This window comes from Pseudomyrmex gracilis, unplaced genomic scaffold (genome assembly GCF_002006095.1).
Source record: "Pseudomyrmex gracilis isolate BER0280 unplaced genomic scaffold, ASM200609v1 scaffold_167, whole genome shotgun sequence".
NCBI lineage: Eukaryota > Metazoa > Arthropoda > Insecta > Hymenoptera > Formicidae > Pseudomyrmex > Pseudomyrmex gracilis.
This window is the reverse complement of record NW_018020751.1, coordinates 238,744-258,557: the sequence shown is the minus strand read 5'-3', so window position 1 is coordinate 258,557 and position 19,814 is coordinate 238,744.

Sequence of the window (19,814 nt, the reverse complement as noted above, 5' to 3'; positions counted from 1 at the left end):
CTTATTTTAGTTTCGTTTCTCTTTTTGTTTTTGTGGAATCAAAGTAGATACTTATATATCTTAGGTGTCGCGATCGTCAGCCATCGATTGAAGCGAGATTAATCGTCAAAATAGAGGTAATCTTTTATGGTAAGATGTTCAACAGGAGATGCGCGTGTTATTAATTAGATCTCTATTAAAGCGTAACTAATAGAAACGATTTATCATTCGTTCCAAGATTATAGAAAAAAGCAACAACATGTCTACGTGAAGATAAAAAAAATTATACAAAATTCGATGCTCCGTTAAATTGAATCCTATTAACCTGCAGATAGCCTGCAGCTGAATTGACGGCAATTTTAAAGAAGCTAAACTCTCTTGACAACTAGGAGGTCGTTAACTATTTTTAATTACAGATACGCGTATATATGTGCGCACACACTTGTGTAAGGCACGTATATACACATACAAACTGTGCAATTTGTTAATTTTCTCTTATCACCGCTTAACTGTATCGTATCGTGTTCATTGCGGTTCATTATCGGTTTATTTGCTCTGTGTGTCCTTAATTCTCACGGAGAATTGCTACGGAACAACAGTGGTGTGTTCTATCTGACCATCTTTTCACATGCTCGAAACAATCACACAATGCGGAGTTACGTCTCTTGTCCGCGGTATTTAACATAATCGACTCGTGGAGACGCGAGCACGCGTCGGCAACTCGAGCAACGGCTTAGCGCCGTGTCGACGTCTCAAAGCTCAGTTCCAGCCTCCCGTCCGTACTTAGAGGCGTCACTCCATTGCGGATATAGCGGTGCGATTGAAAAGCACGGGACTTACGTTCCCGTCGAATTGCGCCCACGTACAATGGAAGCCTATTCGTGAGGGATATAACATGGCGACTCGTCCGTACGTGCGCGACACGCCTCCTTTACTCATCTCCGGACCCTCCCGGAGATGATCGTCGCTTCACAAGTGGACCTTAACATTTTTTCGTATCAAAAAGGTGTCGGGAACGCACACGTTCTCTCTGCAAAAGTTGTCGCCGCAAAACACGTCACACGCGAGACGAAGATTTCGCTCAAAGGCGATGAATGGAAACGAACGGCGGCAATTGTGCAAAAACCGTCGACAGAAATACCGGCGCACTCGGCGGTAAATAACACTCGTAATGGGGAAAGGAACAACAGCGATCCGAATGCTCCGCTGTGTTTCTTGAATCTTCTTCGAGATACCACCGTGTACCATACCCATAAGTTCGCCGATGGAATGTGGCCCAACTTTTAGTAGCTTATGTTAATTGCTGTTTTCGATTAAAACTTTGATAATGACGCGGGATTTTTTTTTATCGAAATTGTTGAGATACAAATGAATACACAATTTGTATTCATCAGAGATAAAGAAAGAGAAAAAGAGAGAGAGAGACAGGCGAGTTTCTCACACACGCGTGATGTTCGCTTCAACACAAGGTCGTGACACGTAACCCTAAAGTCAGTCAAATTTAAGACGTAATTTAACGTTACTCAAATTGAATTAAATCAAAGCCTCTGAACTTCAATCCCCATCGTCATCGTCTATTCGATTTATAACCGACTTGATGATACGTAAAAAAAAAATAATGACTCTAATACACGGATAAAGATTTCTTGCTCGCTCTTATTTTTTCTTGGCACATCGTTTCAAATTCCCGCGCGCAACACGACAGATTTCTCCGGGAGTTTTACAGCGACATTAGGTCTCTAATGTCGTAAAAAAAAAAAAAAAAAAAAAAATTAACGACTCGTTAATGACATCGAGTGCGCCGACAACAGAACGATTTCCCGTGGATCGGTAAGATTTTACGATTCCAACCGCGCGAGCGATTCTTACTTAACCGTTTTCCCGTTCTCAACCTCACCTCTATCCCCGACGTTATCATCCGCCGGGCGACCCGACGCGGAATTTCGCGTAGCGGTCATTTTTCTCGCAGACTCGATTTCCTGCGCGGTTATAATCGCGGGCTTCTGCCCTCTCTGACCCGACAGGCAAATGCGATATCCGGTAACGCGCGCTCATCCGCCTCCGGCGTGAGTAAAACTACATTGTAGCGCGATCGGCATACTTCTTGCGGCTGCCTGTGATAGAAATTGCTATTACTTCTCTTAAAGCGAGGCGGCAGCGGCGTAATCGTGCGCTATGGGTCTTCAGCGACGTTGGTACCGCAACTGCGGTGTGGCCAATGTCGCACGACGGAATTGCCGGGCTGTTACCGGCGGGCCAGGGTTCTCAAACCGCGCTCAGAGAACCGCAACGTTTGCGAACGACAAATCGATCTTAGTTTTCATGCTACTTCCGCATCCGTCTGTGTGTCTTAATTGACCGTACGCGGGAAAAAAATACGCCAACGTATTTCGCGGGGGAAATGAGATACCTCTAAGTAGACACAAATATACGCTGCAACTGTTCACTTTAACGCACGTAAGGAAAATTACGCGCGCGATAAAAATCAAAGAGATTGTATAACAGTTAAAGCGCATTTTACCGCAATTTGCGTGTCAGAGAAATATATGCATTGAAACACGTATCGTCGAAGTGAAATTGAAAAAGTGTTTTTTTTTTTTTTTTTATCGAAGTGGCAACGTAAGAGACACCAAAGAGACTGCTGCTCTAATACGGATATTCGCCTAAAGTTTGAGTACCTCTGCGCGTCTTGCCGCGCGCTCGAATAGCTCAGCGGTGTATACGGTCATACACGTTGCCGCTTACAACGCGTTCATCAACGTCGACGATCAAATAGATTTTCGCTTATACAGGCTGATGTATCGCTTATACTTAGCGTCATCGCCTCGAATGACTATATCCATTTGGAAATTACGGTGAGTCGTAAAGTCTGAAAATATCTGATTTGTACTATGTGCACATATATATATACATATATATATATATATACAGCGAGTTTTCTCCCGAATGTATAAATTGCCAATTTAGCTTTATTCGTTAATCGCTTCGTTTCTTGTAAAAATACCGATCAGATAAATCCAATATGTGCAATCAATACTCTTTTTGTATATTTCTTATTACACGCGACGACTCTTCCATCTTTTATTTTTGTCACGTCGTTACATCCGCGCAGATTCAACTTCAAACAGACGTTTACAAATAAATGAATGAAAGTACCGGTACGGTAGTAAATAGTCGCACACGATGCGCATCACCTGTCTGTGCTCATTCGCGAAGGTGTTTCGCGAAAGTTTTATTCTACGAGAATCATTCCGCGCTGTATGTCACAAAATAATTACAACATACTTTTTTAGTTAGCGCGTAAAAAATTTACACGTCATCGGCAAACATTTTCAATTTCAACAAAATTGTAAAGTGCGCGCACATGCGTTCGACAACTTTATGAATTTCTAAAACAAAAAAAAAATTGGAAAAGAGCTAACATATTTCACACAATTGGCTAGTAGTACTGACCGTTCTCTTGCGTAACTGTTATTCAATTTCTAAAATTGTTTTGCTCCAAACAGAGAAACCAGTTATTTATATTACCGAGAAACTGAGAAAACCGAGAATACACGCATATACGTTCCGAAAATGCTTTTCCCGTCTATATTCACCGCGTGTATAACCAACACCTGCTGCCCCGATTTTCACGTTTATCTCTAGACAAACGGAATTGGGCTTCTTCGAGGAGACGCAGGTGCATCGCGGCGATGCGGTAGAGCGAGAAAAGCGGCAAACGCGGCGACGACCGGACGCGTCGCGCGTGCGCTCGTCTCCTCGCTTTCTTTCTTTCCCGCGCTTCTGGAAGCGAGAACCGGCAGCGAGCAAAGAGGAAGAAAAGAAGGAGAAGGAGAACGAGGAGGACGTTGTCGTTCTCTCTCTCCCCCCGTTTCCCACGACGGCTCATTACGACTTCCCGACCTGCTGCGCCGTCGTGGCACGACGTGGCATTCCCGAACGGAACACCATTCACGGGGAGGTTCCCCGTGCGCCTTCTACTCGACTTCTTCACCGGCCATAATACCCGACGGACATGTTCGTAGAACCCCGGGGAACTTGTTTCAATATTTGTACTAGAATGTGTAAGCGGGGGCGCGCGCACACTATCCGGCTTTTGCGCTCTAAAACATGTTCCCCAGATCCGGATGAAGCAACTTAAAGCCGCTGTTGTTGACCGGCTTCGAGAACAACTACCGGGAACTGATTCGCCTCTTATGACGACGCTCGTTCGCAAGCTGGAACTTGCAGTGCCGCGCGAGGTGTGCGCTCCGTAAAAGGCAATACCGATATCCTTGACGCGCGAGTAATTTGCAACTCATTTTGTTTTTAATTGACATTTAACTCGCGTGACTAATTGGTTTCAATTATTTAACGCCGAGAGAGTCGTGCGGATAAAAAAAAGAAATCGACAGAATTGCTTCGAGAGCGAGAGGTTTTTTTTATTTGGTACAAGTTGGACACCGAACCAACGTTGAACGTATCGTTGGCGTTGGTTTCGAATTAATGTCGCGCGTTCGTTGCGCCTAAGTTATCGTAAATGTATTTTTAATTATTTCAACAAGCATTTGAGACTTTGTGATATCTGTATTTAAATTGTCGATTATAGATATTATTGTAGTCATTTTTTTTAATTGATAGGCAACGACGAAACGACGTGGGACGAGAAATATATATATATATAAGCCGAATTACTTAATTAACTACGAAACGAAAACGATCAAGATAACTCGAGAAAAAAGAAAGCCAACAACTTGTTTTCACCAAATGACACGACTACCGCGTGTTAATTGAGAGAGAGAGAGAAGTACACATTCATATATTATTTTTTTCTAAGATGAAAACTCAAGGACCGCGCCATAAGACGATTCTCCACACGAGGGGGCTGTCCGTACGAGTACAATATTTCTCTAATTCTCATTATACCACATTCTTCGGAGCAGTTTTGATCTCTTCGTAAATCCACGTGAAAGAGATTTATGGTGGCCCCGGTGTTGGCGCTACTTTCAAAGACGTTTTTTTCGACCGTAAGATATGACGTCGCTGTTTGGGAAGCACAAGCGGAGTATATACCCGCCCGTAGGCGAAGTTAGAGAGAGAGAGAGAGAGAGGGAGATCATGACCCGGAAGAGTGGCACATGCATCATCGTTGAGAAAATAAGTACGTTCGTATCGGTTGAACGAGAACGCAACAAATATGTAACAGTCGTGAAAAATTAGCTAGGCATCTTCATATTCTGCCTGCATCTTCGGATCGCGGATGCGCGTCTTACGGGAATTGCAAATGCCGCGACCGAGAATTTCCGACAAATATAATTGTCGGACTTTTTAATTCCGCCGAGGCGGGCGTGTCGGCCGGTGCGTGTCTGTAGGATATTGCGGGGATCGTCTTTCGCTTAATTCGCGCGTATAGATTTTCATTGCTACCTTCGCGGAGTCGCGCGTGTGCGAGGAAGCGTTGTGGCCCCGTTTCACGACCCGTGAGAGACGCCGCTGTTGGAACGCCGTGGAATATATCGCGCCACGCAAATGATGCGTTTGCGTAATCGTCGGATCGCAGCCGCGCCGCTTGGCGGATGCGCTCGTAAAACGAAACAAGGGCGGAGCGACGTGCTCGCGTCTATCTCCGGGATTCGATGAGAATCGGTGTATATACGGAATGTACGGTATATAAGCATGTGCGAAACGTTTAACGGTGCCGTGCCTTCGAGAGTGCATCGCGTAACCGGGAGGTGTGTGTGCATTTACAAGCAGCGGAGAAAAGTCTATTCACCTGTCATAATAAAACACACTGGTAATAGCAGATTCTATTAAAGGAAGGAGTACAACAGCGAGCAATGTAAAAGGCGTCTTGAATTCTCCTACACTTTTCTCATTCTTCTCTTTTATCGGCGTAAAGACGATTGCACTGAGCAAACACTTTCAATTTTAACGCTGTAATTACTTGAGATTCGATCTTTTTGCTTCGCAAAATTATACCGAGAGAATTCGAAGCGAGTAAGTTGTAAGCCTGGCAAGTAATTTTGCAATCGCGAGAATTTATCACAAACTCCCTCCTTCGTGCGACTTGTGTATATACGTGGCGCGGGAAATAACTCAGATGGCGAACACAGTCAATAAACACTCTCCGCAATATCGTTACGGTCGTAAGCCGCCTTCTCGAAGCGAATTTCTTCTCGTGGAGAGCAGCCGACTTCGAATTCCCAATTATACGATGGAGTTCCGTGAGGTCCTCCGCCGTATCATCACATCTCCCAGTCTTACGACTCCGATAATTTACGTTGACGATCGCCGGAACGTTCAACCAGTATAAAATTCTAGTCTCTACGGTAACGTTGAAAAAAAACAAAAAAAAAAAAAAAAAACCAACGCTAATATTCTCTTATTTGCGATAAATTGATTCTCGGAAGGATGGATCCGGTGTGTGTGCGCCAGTTTTTTTTTACGGGACACAAATCGGATAACGCGCAAACTATAAAGATCTCTATGAATATAAATTACAAGATATATGAGCTAGTTTATGTGTAACAGTAACACAAGAAAAGAATATAAAAATGTAGCAAATATTTTTGTGACGGGTTGAAGAAATGGCTGCAACATCACCAAGCTTGTAATGTGTTTGCAACTTGTTCTTAAGAAAAAAAAATATGCACATAAATTATTTTTTAATTGCTGCATATATATATATATATATATATATATATGTGTGTATTTATATCATAAAATAAAATTACTTTAGCTATCGTGCTATTTTCCAGCGCGATGCAAATTTGCTTATTTGTATTCAATTTCCGAGAGCACTTCTGTGCGAAAGACAATCTCTCGGAAAATGCGCTTCCCGATATAATTAAAGGCAATGAACGTCAGGTTTACATTTTAATCCAAGAACAAATCTATCCGTTATTCATCGCCATTCATCCGGCGCGCGATGCAAACGCGATGCATCGCAATAATCGATAACAAACGGCGCTCACGGAACGACAACAACAAGAAGAAGAACCTCCTCGCGGTGTTGCGGAGATTCCTAGCCGCGTGGCAGAACCGTCCCCGGCCACGCCGGGGTGAACAAAGCATTCCGCGAATATTCGCACCTTATAAGCGGCCGGCCGAAGGTCGCGTCTCGCATCGAAAGCACCGGGTTTTCGATCGACTCGACTTGGAAAATGCGTTCTCGCGCGTCGCGGTTTTACCGAAGTTTTCTAATCTCGGTCGTCGCGACGCGACGCACGACGACGGTCACGCTCGACAGAACTCGTTTAATGTGAGAGACCAAGCGAGGAGATTCCGCGAATCGGTTCTCTGCGCGAGTGCGAAGGGATAAGGCAATCCCCGGCGGAGAATTATGCAGATTGCAGGTTGGAATCCATCTCCATTGGCTCGCTCGAACCTACGTGAGTTCATCCGCGCCGTGCCGCCGCCGCCGTCGCCGCCGTCGCCGCCGCCGCTCCGCCGCGCCACGGCGATGCACACGGCTTATGCGAACTGGCTGCTACTATAGCTTTTCGCTTCATTCGTTCGTTCTTTCGTTCGTTCGGCTCTCTCGACCTTCCGCGGCCCGCGCTTAATGCACGCTTACCGATGCTGATTGCCGCGTGCGTGTTTTGCGGCGCGGGCACAACCGCGTTGCACCGACACGTCGAGCATTATGACTTGATAAATGAGCGAATTAATCGCCGTTATTAACGGTAAAATTACTACCTCTTAATCGCACCGAGTTAACGCACGTACACGTCACTTTTCCTGTTTTTCCCGAACACTTGGGAGAAAAAGTACGTCGAATTATACGAATTAACGTATACGTATATATATGTGAAAGAGAGAGACAGAGACGGATCCTTGAAGAGAAACCCGAACGTAAGTTACGGGAAAAATCGAGAGTGGAAAAAGAAACGAGTCGACATTTCCCCTCGGCTCAGAAACGACGGAAATTTCGCGTCTGATCTTCTTCCTCGGGCACATCGGGAGTCTCTTCCTCTATTTTCATTCCTGGAAGATGGCTCCCGGCGTGCTTGCGATCCGGTTTACCTATCTCGTCCAATAAACATCGGTCCATCTCTCGGATGGAAAGTTCTGACCAAGTCTCCCCTTTTGCGCAAGCAAGCAAGCAAGCCAGCAGCGACTCTTGTCGCATCATCGTGAAAAGCGTGCGCGCGGCAAACAGTCGGGAAAATAAAAGCGCATCGCTGAGTGATAGCGTTCGCGATCTCGTTCCCTCCAGTGTTTGTCTTCGAAATGTCAGAAGAAATTACATGCCTTGTCGAGCAGCGCACCGCTAGAATCCGCACCATCAAGCGCAATCTAGTAATATATATTTTATATGGAGGTTACGAGGTCGACAAGTTGTGTGATACCACAATGTACATAAATATTAACTCAGTTGTACGCAATGCCTGCACCACAGACATACGATATATAAATGTGTGAAAAATTTATATTAAAAATAATATTTTAATTAACTCGAATTTTTTTAAATAAAGAATATTTGTTTTACGCGCGGATTTGAAGCAAGTAAAACTGACAAAGTAAAAATTATCCCCGCTGTGAATCCGATCCGGAGACTAGCAATTTGAAATGTCGACTTCATCGCGAAGCGAAACCGCGCGACGCGCGTCGCGCCGGGCGCGGATTCTAGCTTCAGGTTTTCTGGGACGCAAATAATGGCGCCAACGATAACGGCCGTGATTGCTCGTATCTGGAGAGAGAATCATCGCGCATGGGAGAGAACTCGTGCGTGGTTCAGGTAGTAGCAACGGGCCCTGGCTGCTTGAGCCCTGGCAGTTCTGATGCGAAGAAGGTACGAGAAGAGATGAGAAGAGAGGAGAGGAGAGTGGTATGGCCGAGAGAACGAGTCGGTCGCGGCTATAATTTAGAGAATAATATACTCTCCGAAGGCGTGCATTAAGCTTCCCGTCTCCCGGGGAAACCTCGAGAGAGAAGCCGCCGCGTGTATTAAATCAAAAATACAATTTGTCTGTTAATTCTCATCCACCGTGATTAACCGGATATTAGAAACGTCCGTAGCTATCTTGCGCAATACAATTGAAAAAAGAAGCGACATTGAAGCGACTTCTCTCTGAAACGCGACTTTCTGGAATTTCCACATTGGCCCGCCTCGGCGCCAAAGAAACGTAACTCTTATTCACGCGCGGACTCGGAACGCGCGACGACGCGAGCGTTCAGCAATTCAGGCGGCAGTCGGGGCCTCAAGCTCGGTTGGAGCTTACCCCGCGGGAGAGGACGAATTGAGAGAGAAAGAAAGAGAGAAAGAAAGAAAGACAGAGAGAGCCGGGACCGGAGCTGTAATTTAGAGAAAAACGTTCGCCGGAGAAGCCGCGGGGCCCTACTTTTCGTGCTGCCCGCCGATCCGCCTACCTGGCCTCTATTACGCGCGCCAGATCAGGAACAACCTGCGCGTTCGTTCGAGCAGCAGCTACGGCAGCGCGGCAGCAGCTACAGCAGCCTACATTTCCACCTCTCTCTTCCTTACCCCGCAACTTCTCTCTCTCTCTCTCTCGTATTCTCGAGAGCTGGGCCTTACTCCCACCGCGCCCACCCGCCCGCGGGGTCCACTCCTTCTTTCGTGCGCGAGCTGCGCATCATGGCAACGAGCGCCCTGGCTTTTGCCTTCGTGCGTGAGTCGAATGTGCTTAGACGCGCCACGAAGAGAAATCCAATCAATCCGCGATTACTCGCGCGAGCAATAAGGGGATGAGAAGAGCATCGGGAGAACGCATCGGGGCGAGTTTCCTCTTGCACTTTCAGGTGTTTGAGTACGGAGGAGGAGCGGAGGGGCAAGGGTGTGGACTATCGCTCGTCGGAAATTACATTTTATGTGCTCGCGCCTCGATGATTTCTACCCTTCACAACAATCGCACTCCACCAACCTATTGTTAGAGAGACGGATCGTTATTTTATATCATATTTGATATTGGCAATTGTGCGCATCGGGAAAATTCTATATAGATATTGCGCCGCAAAATAAAATCCCACGAGGCCGAAACCTCGCGTTGTGACGCGCGAAACAATTATATTATATTGCGCGCTCTGAGATAAAAGCAAATTAATAAATGCGAAAAATTTATTTCGCCAATCAAAATGCACAACCTTCGAATTCGATTTTGTGTTTGTTAATACCTTTTACTTTCCCCTTTAATGATTTTGTGTTTGTCAATACTTTTTACTTTTCCTTTTTTAATATCTACTTATTTACCCAACCTCGAGATAAAATAATTACTTGTAAGAATTACGGTTTGACGTGATCGTTGGGAGAGAAAAAGAGAGACAATATAAAATCTTTTTGCCGGCGCGCGATCGTAAAATTTCTATAGTTATTAAACCGCGCTGTAATTCGGTTCATCGAAGCGCCGGTTTCTCCGAACCCTTTTTTCAAAGCGTCGCGGATACGCAATAAGCCGAGCTTAACCAACTCAATACATCGCTGAAAATTATTACGCCGCGGTGCGGCGGTTAATATCGCTCGAACGAATAAAACTAGTGATGCGCGATGCGCTTTATTGAGTGCCAGTAATGGTTGAAATTCCATAAAACGAAAGCGAGAATCTCGCGCGCGGCGGCCACGTTCAAAAGAAGAGAATCCGTCTTCTTCGACGAGACTGCAGCATCACAGGCGACGGATGCAGCCTCGCAGCTAAGGATAGTTTTTTTTTTTGCCCTCTCTCTCGAGATTTACCGAGAAGACGACTACGAAAGAGCAAGAGAGCGGTTCGTTAATCCCGCCGGGAAAGGGAGAGACAGTTTTTGTCGCATATTCCCGTAGGATTCTAGTGGGGGGGGGGGGACAGTGAGTTTTGCGAAACATTCCCCGGCTCGGAAACGTAATTATAAAGCGACGCGATCGAAAGGGTTATAATTTCGTGACGTTAAGTCGCCTGTTTGTTGTGCGCAAGAATTTATTTATTAACCGTAACGATCGCTTAACTCGCGGTCGCGATTATAACGTGTAGATTACTAATGCAAGAAATCTCGAGTTAGATATTCTTTAATGATCGGCACGACCTCGAGATCCCCGAGATGATTGAGTTCTTTCACTCAGCTCTTCTACTCGCTGCAGGTGCATCTGCCGGCAAAAAAGCTAGTGCGCTCTTAATGAAGAGAATTCTAGGTATTCCTAGTTGTAGAACCCCTAATGATGTAACGATAGATTGATTGTGTAAGTTGCATTCTTTGGAGATTCATTGCTGTATTATCGGTAGGGATCTACCGCGTCGGGATCTTGGATTCTTCCGAATGATCGATCGTTCAAACTCTGGAATCTTAGCATGACGCCGCGTTTTTTGTTTGTTTTTTTTTGTCATTTTTTTTCAGCTCAAAATTCTTCCTATAAAAAATAGGATTATTTTACTTAAGATATTTAAACATTTATCACACACACACGATTACAGATTTTTCTCTCATTTCTTGTGCGAGTGTATGTGTATGAGACATGTTTTTGTTAAACGAGTCGGATAAATAAATGAAAGAAAGTAATAATTCATTAACGTCACGTTGAATTAGATTCTGAGAGATTTATGCGAGATGCCGCGTTTATTCCCCACAAAAAGATGGAAAAAGAAAGAATTCAAATTCAAGATGAAGACATAGTCGACTGGATGAAGACAGCGACACACCGTACAAAAATACCAGACTGACGATGAATACATTCGTGTCAGGGAAGAGACAGAGGAGATAAAAGAAAACGAATACTCGGAGCTTGTATACGCGCGGGAGGGATTCTCTCGTCGCCGACGACGATGCAGTGGGAGCGGGTTTACCTTTGAAGATCGGTATCGTCGTCAATGACAAAAGTTCGCCTCTCGTCTTTCATTCCGAACTTATATCTCAACTTTCTGTCTTCAAATGATGAATAATATCCGAGAGAGCCTCTCTTCCATCAAAATCACAATGATCCCTTGATTATTGTGCGCATTCTTACACATTTTTTTTTTTTTTAACACGAATTGTTTGTCGAAAAGAAACAAATATTGTAACTTATAAATAAACACGTTTCATTCGTGCAAGTTTCTCTTTCGCCCAAAAAAGATTTTTTCATACTGTATCTAACGATAAAATAATTTCTTGAAAATATTTTATGTATAAAAAAAAGCGATGATCATTTCTCGTGTTCTTTCTTGTCGGAAAATGTGAGAAACTTTTCTAATAACGATAAAATTCAATATATCAACTCGGCTTCTCCGGGCGTGTTTTGTAATCACGCAAAACCGAAGCTATTAACATTACACACTTCGGGCATCCGTCCCTACATCGTAATAATACATGAGTTTCGTCGATGAGTTACGTCGCAGACAGCAAGTGGCTTCTCTCTCTCTCGTGGCGGGCGAGCGTGGCAAATCCACGGGGTACGGCCGCGGCGAGGTAAATCAGTCATAGGGTCGTGACAGATTCACCTTTGTCAGAGAGCGGTGAGAACAGAAGCGGGGAGAGGAGCGGAGCGGCGCGGCGCGAGAAGGCGACGAAGAACGGGGCGCGAAAATGTCTCGACATCTGCTACCTCCCTCAACCGTTGGAAATTATTAATCCCGTCAAAAGTACTAAATCATATCTCTCACGGAGGCGCTCATGCCACCGAAGAACGTTCTCAAGAGTGAGTGGGGGAGACGAAGAGGGTGCAAAGGAAGAAGACCGGCAGCGACAGCGCGGGCAGCGACCGGTAGGGAAGGCGACCTTGATTTAGGATCGCTAAAACCCTTCCTCCTCCGGAGAGAAACGGATCCCGGATGATATTTATGACTCCGGAAAGTATTTCGCTTGAAGAGCGGAGATTTTTTTGGGGACGCGCAATCGGCGTTGGATGAGTTTTTCATCGAACGATGACGAGAAGCGTTAAAAATGTCCGCTTGTCTTCGTGTCTTAATTTCATCCCTCGCCCGGAGGCAACCGCGGCGCGCCAAATAGCGCTTAATATCCCATCGTTTACGTCTTAATCTGGTTATCATATAATGGACGCCTCCGGGTGGCGTGTCTTAGCTCCCATGATAAAGTGTCCCGAAAATGGAGACACGCGAAGGGCACACCGCGGGAGATGGAGACGATGTAACAAACAACGGATACATTACTAACTGTCATGTTGTTACGATAAGAACCGGTGTTTGCTTTCTGCAGCGACGCGTTAAAGAAGAGAAGCGTTAACCCGTTTGATGAAGACGCTCGCAGCGGAGTGCTTCACAAAAACACACCCAAGATTAACATCGCGGTTTCGTGGGAGCAACGACTACACGATGATTAATTAATTTTCCGTTTCTTTTAAATGTCTCCTCTGTTTCTTGAGAAGAAAAGAGCGGAACGTCAGTGAAAAATTTTTAACTACGAGACTCTTTCTATTTTAAAAATCAAAGTTCGTTCTCTCTCTCCTAAAGACAGCGAACAGTTTTTCCCATAATAATATTTTGCATGCGAACGCGAGAGCGGAGAGAACGTAAGAACGTAGAAGAAACAACTTCAGTAATTTGCTTGCCGCACGAAATCTCGAATACCTCCGTGTGCCCTTTGTTTTACAGATTGCCCCTTTCAGCACGAATCCACCGGGGACTGGGAGAAACCGGCAATTCGGTGACGAAAGCCCGCGGGGTCCTTCCGACATCCCTCGATAGCGAGCTGCGCTAACGCACAGGCAGAGATGCAGGAGAAAATATCACGCTTAATGAATCGCTCTCGTGCACTGACCTCATCTCGCGCAGTAATGGAATTTCAAAACACGCGCGTTCCGTCACGCGTCCTCTGTCCCTTATCGTCCCCGCTGTTATATATCCTCAAACACAACCATCCTTCCCTGCCTTGGGTCCGGATTACACTTTTTTTGTCTTTTTTTTATTTCGTCCTGCTGATTACGACGGTTGAATAAATAAATCACGTATCTCGCGCAGTCGCGACTACATAAAGATCGATCGCGCGAGCGTCGAGTTTTATCTGCGCAACGTGACGTTGATAAGTTATTTGTAAATAAGTCCTTGTGTAGTTTGCGTTTATAACGTAACGTCAATATTGCTTATTGGCATCGCGCAGTTACCATCAATATCATAAGATAGTAACAAAACGTAACGAGCGTGTATTATATATCCGTCGTTAGAAAAAAAAAAAAAAAAAATACGCGCTAATAAATATTACATTATCCTCTATTTCTCCTTCGGTACAACATCTCGTGATCACATCTCGGCTAGTTAACGAGGTTTGAAAAAATTCACCCGACAAAAGTCACGTCTCTCGTCAATATTTCAAGCAGCATCGCATCGTGTATGTGATCAAGGATGAACGCGTGACGAAGCCTTCTCACCCGGTTCGGTACATACTAATCAAAGTATCGCGCGTAGGATTAACTTTAATAGCGATTTAATCGAAAAACGGAAACGGCCGTTTAACTCTCATTGCGTTGGCCGAGGTGCTCGCTCGATCGAGATTCGAGCGTACGTACACCATCTCTTATCATCGAGTCGTTTCTTAATCGAGAACGCGTTACGGACTAATTACGGTTATCAGTCGTGGCCACAATCATTATCGCATAAAACGAGCACGTGTGATTCTTCCTCCCCCCCTCCGTCGACGACATAACGCGCACTAACGGTATGCGTTCAGACAAATGTTATTGGACTTGGTAATAAATTTTTTAACGCGAGATTGGAAATGCGCGCACCGCGTTAAATTACGACGTCTTTCACGTGGCGCGCTTCGTAGCCAGAAGCGGCAATAATATTGTATTTACGACATCCCGGAGAGAAGCGCAAGAGAGAATCGCGAAACGAAACTCTGAATGTTCTGGAATCTGGACACATTGCCAGAGCCGCGACTCGACATTTTCTGTTCTATAGAAAACGCGTTTCTCGATCTCATAAGGAAACAGTGCACACACATCTTCTTATCCCATTCGCGAAGGCGAATGTCGCGCGTGTACTTCGCATAATAATATATACGATAACTTCATGAGTATAGAGTGCGTTCGAAGTAAAACCCAACTTTCACGCAGATCCGTATCTTCGTGCGACACTTAATCGCGAATGGCGGCGGAAGTCAGCGTCAAGATACAATATCTCTCGATGCAATATATTTCATGCGGTTAATTATATATTGCGCAAAAGAGAGAAAAAGAATTTTCAAGCGCGCGAATAAACCGCCGCACAACAGCTTTCACGGTTTAATGTGTTTCTTGCAAGAATCCGCGTGAAGAAACGCGTCAGAGGTTTAAAATTTTAATGGGTCTTTTTTGCGCTTTATATCTCTATACGAGCGATCAAATTGAATTGTAGGAACATAACGATAAGTCTTTTCAAAGTCAAGCCCGTCTTTGCAACCTGGTCACGCTTGAAGTTGAAAAGTCCGTGATTTCATAAAATACAGGCCAACCCAGGGTCGATCCACGTCTTGAATTGCTACGACTTTACGAACAATATATCTACAGTGTAGTATTTCTTTCAGTGTCTCCTAAAATATTATTGCGTCTAAGTTTGTTTATTTTTTTATTCGAAGAGTTTTATGTGAAAAAATTTCACATGAAATTTATGTTCGATACAGAGGAATAAAAAATGAGGAAAACCGTATTATTTACGGCACATACGTGCGTAAATATATTACGACATGTGTGTGTCATTTTTTTTTTATCAATATTGAGATAAACAGCACGCACAAACGGTGCGCCTGATTTTTTTTTGACAACACGCACACGACACGCGTGTCGTTTCAGAGGTTCTTCGCAACCTGGTCACGTCGGCTTGACGAAAATCCACGCGGCGTTTCGTAACCGCCGTTTTACTGACGGTCCGTTTATGATTGGTACGACTCCCATGACGGTCGTTGAACGCGAAGCGAAGAGCCGGAAGCTTCGCTCCCTCGTCATGGGATGTCCGTTTCGAAGGCACCGTTTTCACAGTTAATTCGCTCGCGCCACGAGATATATTAATTAACGATGGTTGCCGACTTCCAACCCAATTTAGAAACAAGCGCCTTGTTTGCATACACCGAGCCGGGGGGGTCGTGTGGCACCCCTATACTACACGGTTTATATACGCGCAATCGACTCTATATAAATAGCTCTCGGACTCGAGAGGGCGGCCGTGAAAGAGGAGGAGACGTTTCGCGCGTTAGAACCCTTCGTGAGTGTTTAAGAAAGAATCCTGCTGTTAGCAACCTGGTACACACACACGCACACACACACACATTCTTTCTTTCCTCTTATTTTTCTTTTTTCACTCCGACCACTCGAACCACGCTTCCTTCATCGACAGAAGCGAAGCCAGAGCCGGTATTGTCCGGAATACCTCCTTAAATGCCGCGTCCGCACTTTCGGGCAACTTCGACTTCACAAACAACGCCCAGGTTTTCAGCACCCGTTTGTTGGTCGTGCCAGATTCCGACCAGCTGTAACAAACTTTGGATATCTCTTGAATTTATTATCAAGAGAATTTGAGAAGACAAGTAATATTTCTTCCTTGAATAAAAACTGTTTATTTTTGTTTCTTCTCGAAATACGCTCTTAAGAGGAGAGACGCCATAAAGAATTAAGAATTTCCTATTTCTCGACACACACACACACATACGCAAATCATAAACTTTATAGAATCGATGATAAACGAGCGAAATTCGTTTTCGAAAACTACCGGAGTCCTACTTGGTAGAAATGACGTGTTAAGTAATGCTAATGTATTTGTCAAATGTGAATGATTAACACATTAACATGTCAATGATATGTAATTATCCCTCCCATAAGGACAAATAACATTCAAAGATTATAAATGCTAAAAAAATATATATATATTTTAATTACTCGCCGGTTGTTAGTACATGTGTTCGAGTTTTATCTCGAAATGTTTTCCTGAAATTTAAATAACCACTCAATGTACTTAGAGAGAATATCAGAGAGCGCTGTGTAACGCAAGCCTTTAATTCCGGCGCAAACGTAAAAACTATCGCAATTATATCCCATCGAGATTAAACCGTCTTAAAACTACTTGGTAAAGAATGTAATCAATGCAATTAGCATAAACAGGTAAGTGCGTACAGGAAATAAAATAAGAAAAAAATTCGTTTATATACCATGCGACATACGCGATGCGCGAGGCGATAAGAGGTTAACTGATTGCCTCCACAATACGCGAGCGGATCCACCATTCGTTGTGCCCGCATCTTTCAGCTCTACTTAATAAGCTCTGATCGCGTCTCATAATAGCGGTGCGCTCGCTATGTCCTTGAACGCAATATAAATTTCAGTCATGTCGTATATCACAGACGGAGAGTCCTCGAGCGACGACGAGAAAGCGTCGCGCAAAACTTCGCAGTTGTTAGCGAATACTCGGGAAGTTTTGCATAGCACGCGAGAGAGTTGTATTTGTAATTATCGGTCAACCGAAGTGCGCGTACAAAATTGCCGCGAGCGGTTGTAATTCGTGAAATTGTCGTATTCCGCGCGTGGATTTTAAATCGGTTTTCCTCGCGCGCGCGAAGACGACGTACGAGTCGGGAATCGGAATTAACATTCAACGCTTACAGTTAACGATGCAATTAGTGACTGTATTTTATGCATTCAACTAGCTCTCCGTAGTCGCCCGGAGATCTCTCTCGGTATTTCTGCGACAGCGACGTCTTGACGTAACGACGGAATTATAATCGCCGCACACGACCGGTATATATTAATTAGCCTCGAGCAGTATTTATTTTAAAAGCTTCCCCGAGATTCCCCACCCGTTCAGCTGCATCCATATCGCAATTAAATTCCAATATGCGTAATTAGATGCTGCGCGCGTCATACGCAAGAGCAGTGCGTGTATGCACGGGAATAATTTGGTAAATGTTATATAATTACAGCGCGCAATCGCTGTGAGAGATTGTTTTAACCCCTTCGCCTTTCACTCCAGTCATTTATTATGACATAATAACTCTCCGTAATGTCACGTCAAATTATGAAACGCATTTAATGTGGATTTTCAGATTACACCGTGAATGACAGATTCATGAATATTTCGAGATCGTATAATCGACACACGTATATCGTGCATTGAAAAAAAAAAAAATTTTTTGTATGTACGATTACATAATTGAAGCCTTGGTTTGAACACGTCACGAGCGTGCGCTATACCATTTGCGGCTCATTTAGATTGACCTGTGGCATGTTTACTAAATTAATTTATTCCATTTTTGATTCCATCGCAGGAAGAGAGATAGGTCCTCTCCACAGAGATTTACGTCGAGACGGAGTTGAATTACCATCATTGTGGTTCATCATTAATCATCACAGATGTGATATGATTATCTGATGCGCGCGCGCGTTGATATCGCGTATGAAAATCAAAAACAGTTTATAGCAGCAAATTATCTGTTTGTTTTTGTTTCGGTTGCCGGTGATTTGTTAAAATTTATCTCCAATCTGATTTGTTAATAACAACTTTAGAATCGCGAAAGATAAAAATTTCAACCTAAACGCGCAACCTGCGCGCGTTGGACGCAACCGGATTGCGAGACAACCGTGATGTTGAAAGGGTTGCATTCCATTAGGCGTTTCGACTTGTACGGAGTGGACGTACGAGCGTGTACGATCGCGTCAAACCTCCTCTGCGAAGCTTGTGAAATTCCTACAAAAATAAAACGCTTTAAATCTTCTATCGCGCGACTCTTCGATGGAGACGCGAAAATAAAGCAAACAAACGGGCACGTTGATTCGGTTAAACAATTAAATTTAGATGCTCCTCCCGCATCGATTCCCGGAGGAAGACTTTTTCCTCGGGGAACGATGCTCCCCGGAATCGTGGGCAGATTCGATCCGCAAACAGGATGTGCGGGGGACAAGTTGTGGCGTTATCTGAAATTTAGGGCGCAGCCAGAGCGGAAATTGAGCCAAGGCCGTGAGCCTCCGCCGTTTTACGCCGGGATATACGCCATGGCGTCATAAATTCACGAGCTTTCGTTCGAATCACAGTAAGCTCTTTCGCTCTCTCTCTCTCTCTCTCTATCCATCTCTCACTGTAAAAATCGAGTAAAAGCGGCGGTGGCGCTCTATAACGCGAATGTAGCTTTCAATAATAAATTAACTTCCAACCCTTTGAAGGGAGGCATGATATCTCTCGCGTGGTTTTTGGTTATATCGCACACGTTTGTTCGCGATAAAACGCGATTAAATTATCTAATTAATAAAATACATAAGAGGGATGCTCAATTTATATATATATATATCGCGTTATATTATTCCTAGCTCAGACAGACGATAACCTGTTCATGCAAATTACTCTCTCTTCTTGTTTTTCCCCATCTTCTTTTCTCTTCGTGTACTACAACTATCGCCATATCCTGTGTATCATCATACGGTTTAATCAGGCATTGCATATTCATTGGAAGCGGTTCACCGAATCCTGGTAGCGATGGCTGCTACCGAATGCAAGCGCGACAGGGCATAAACGTTTCGCAGCAAGTGGCTGTTCACTATCGCGGATCATGGGGGGAGCAATCTCGCGAAAGTAGCGCGTAAAGCATAGAGCCCGGTACGGCTCTCCGAAGCTTGGAACGATCTGTCTCACCGCAACTATACAAGAGAGAAAGAGAGAGAGAGAGGGAGAGAGAATGAAAGAGAGAAGTAGTACGGTGCGGTTCGGTTTACAGCTCGAGGGCCCGGTCGCGAGGGCCGTAATATAGGGGCTCGAGCATTTAGCTTATCGCGGCCGACTATCTACCGGTGGCATACGCCCACGTTGGGGCGCTTTTCCACCCCTGCGGCAAGAGAGCGAGCTGCGTAACGCGCTCGCGAAGCAACGGGGGCGGTGGCGCGGTGGCGAGCCCTTAAATCAGGCCGCGACGCGTTTTCGCCCGCGGCAGCGCGACACGACGCAAACGTGTTCCGTCGGAATTTTCAGCGTCGAAGCGTTATC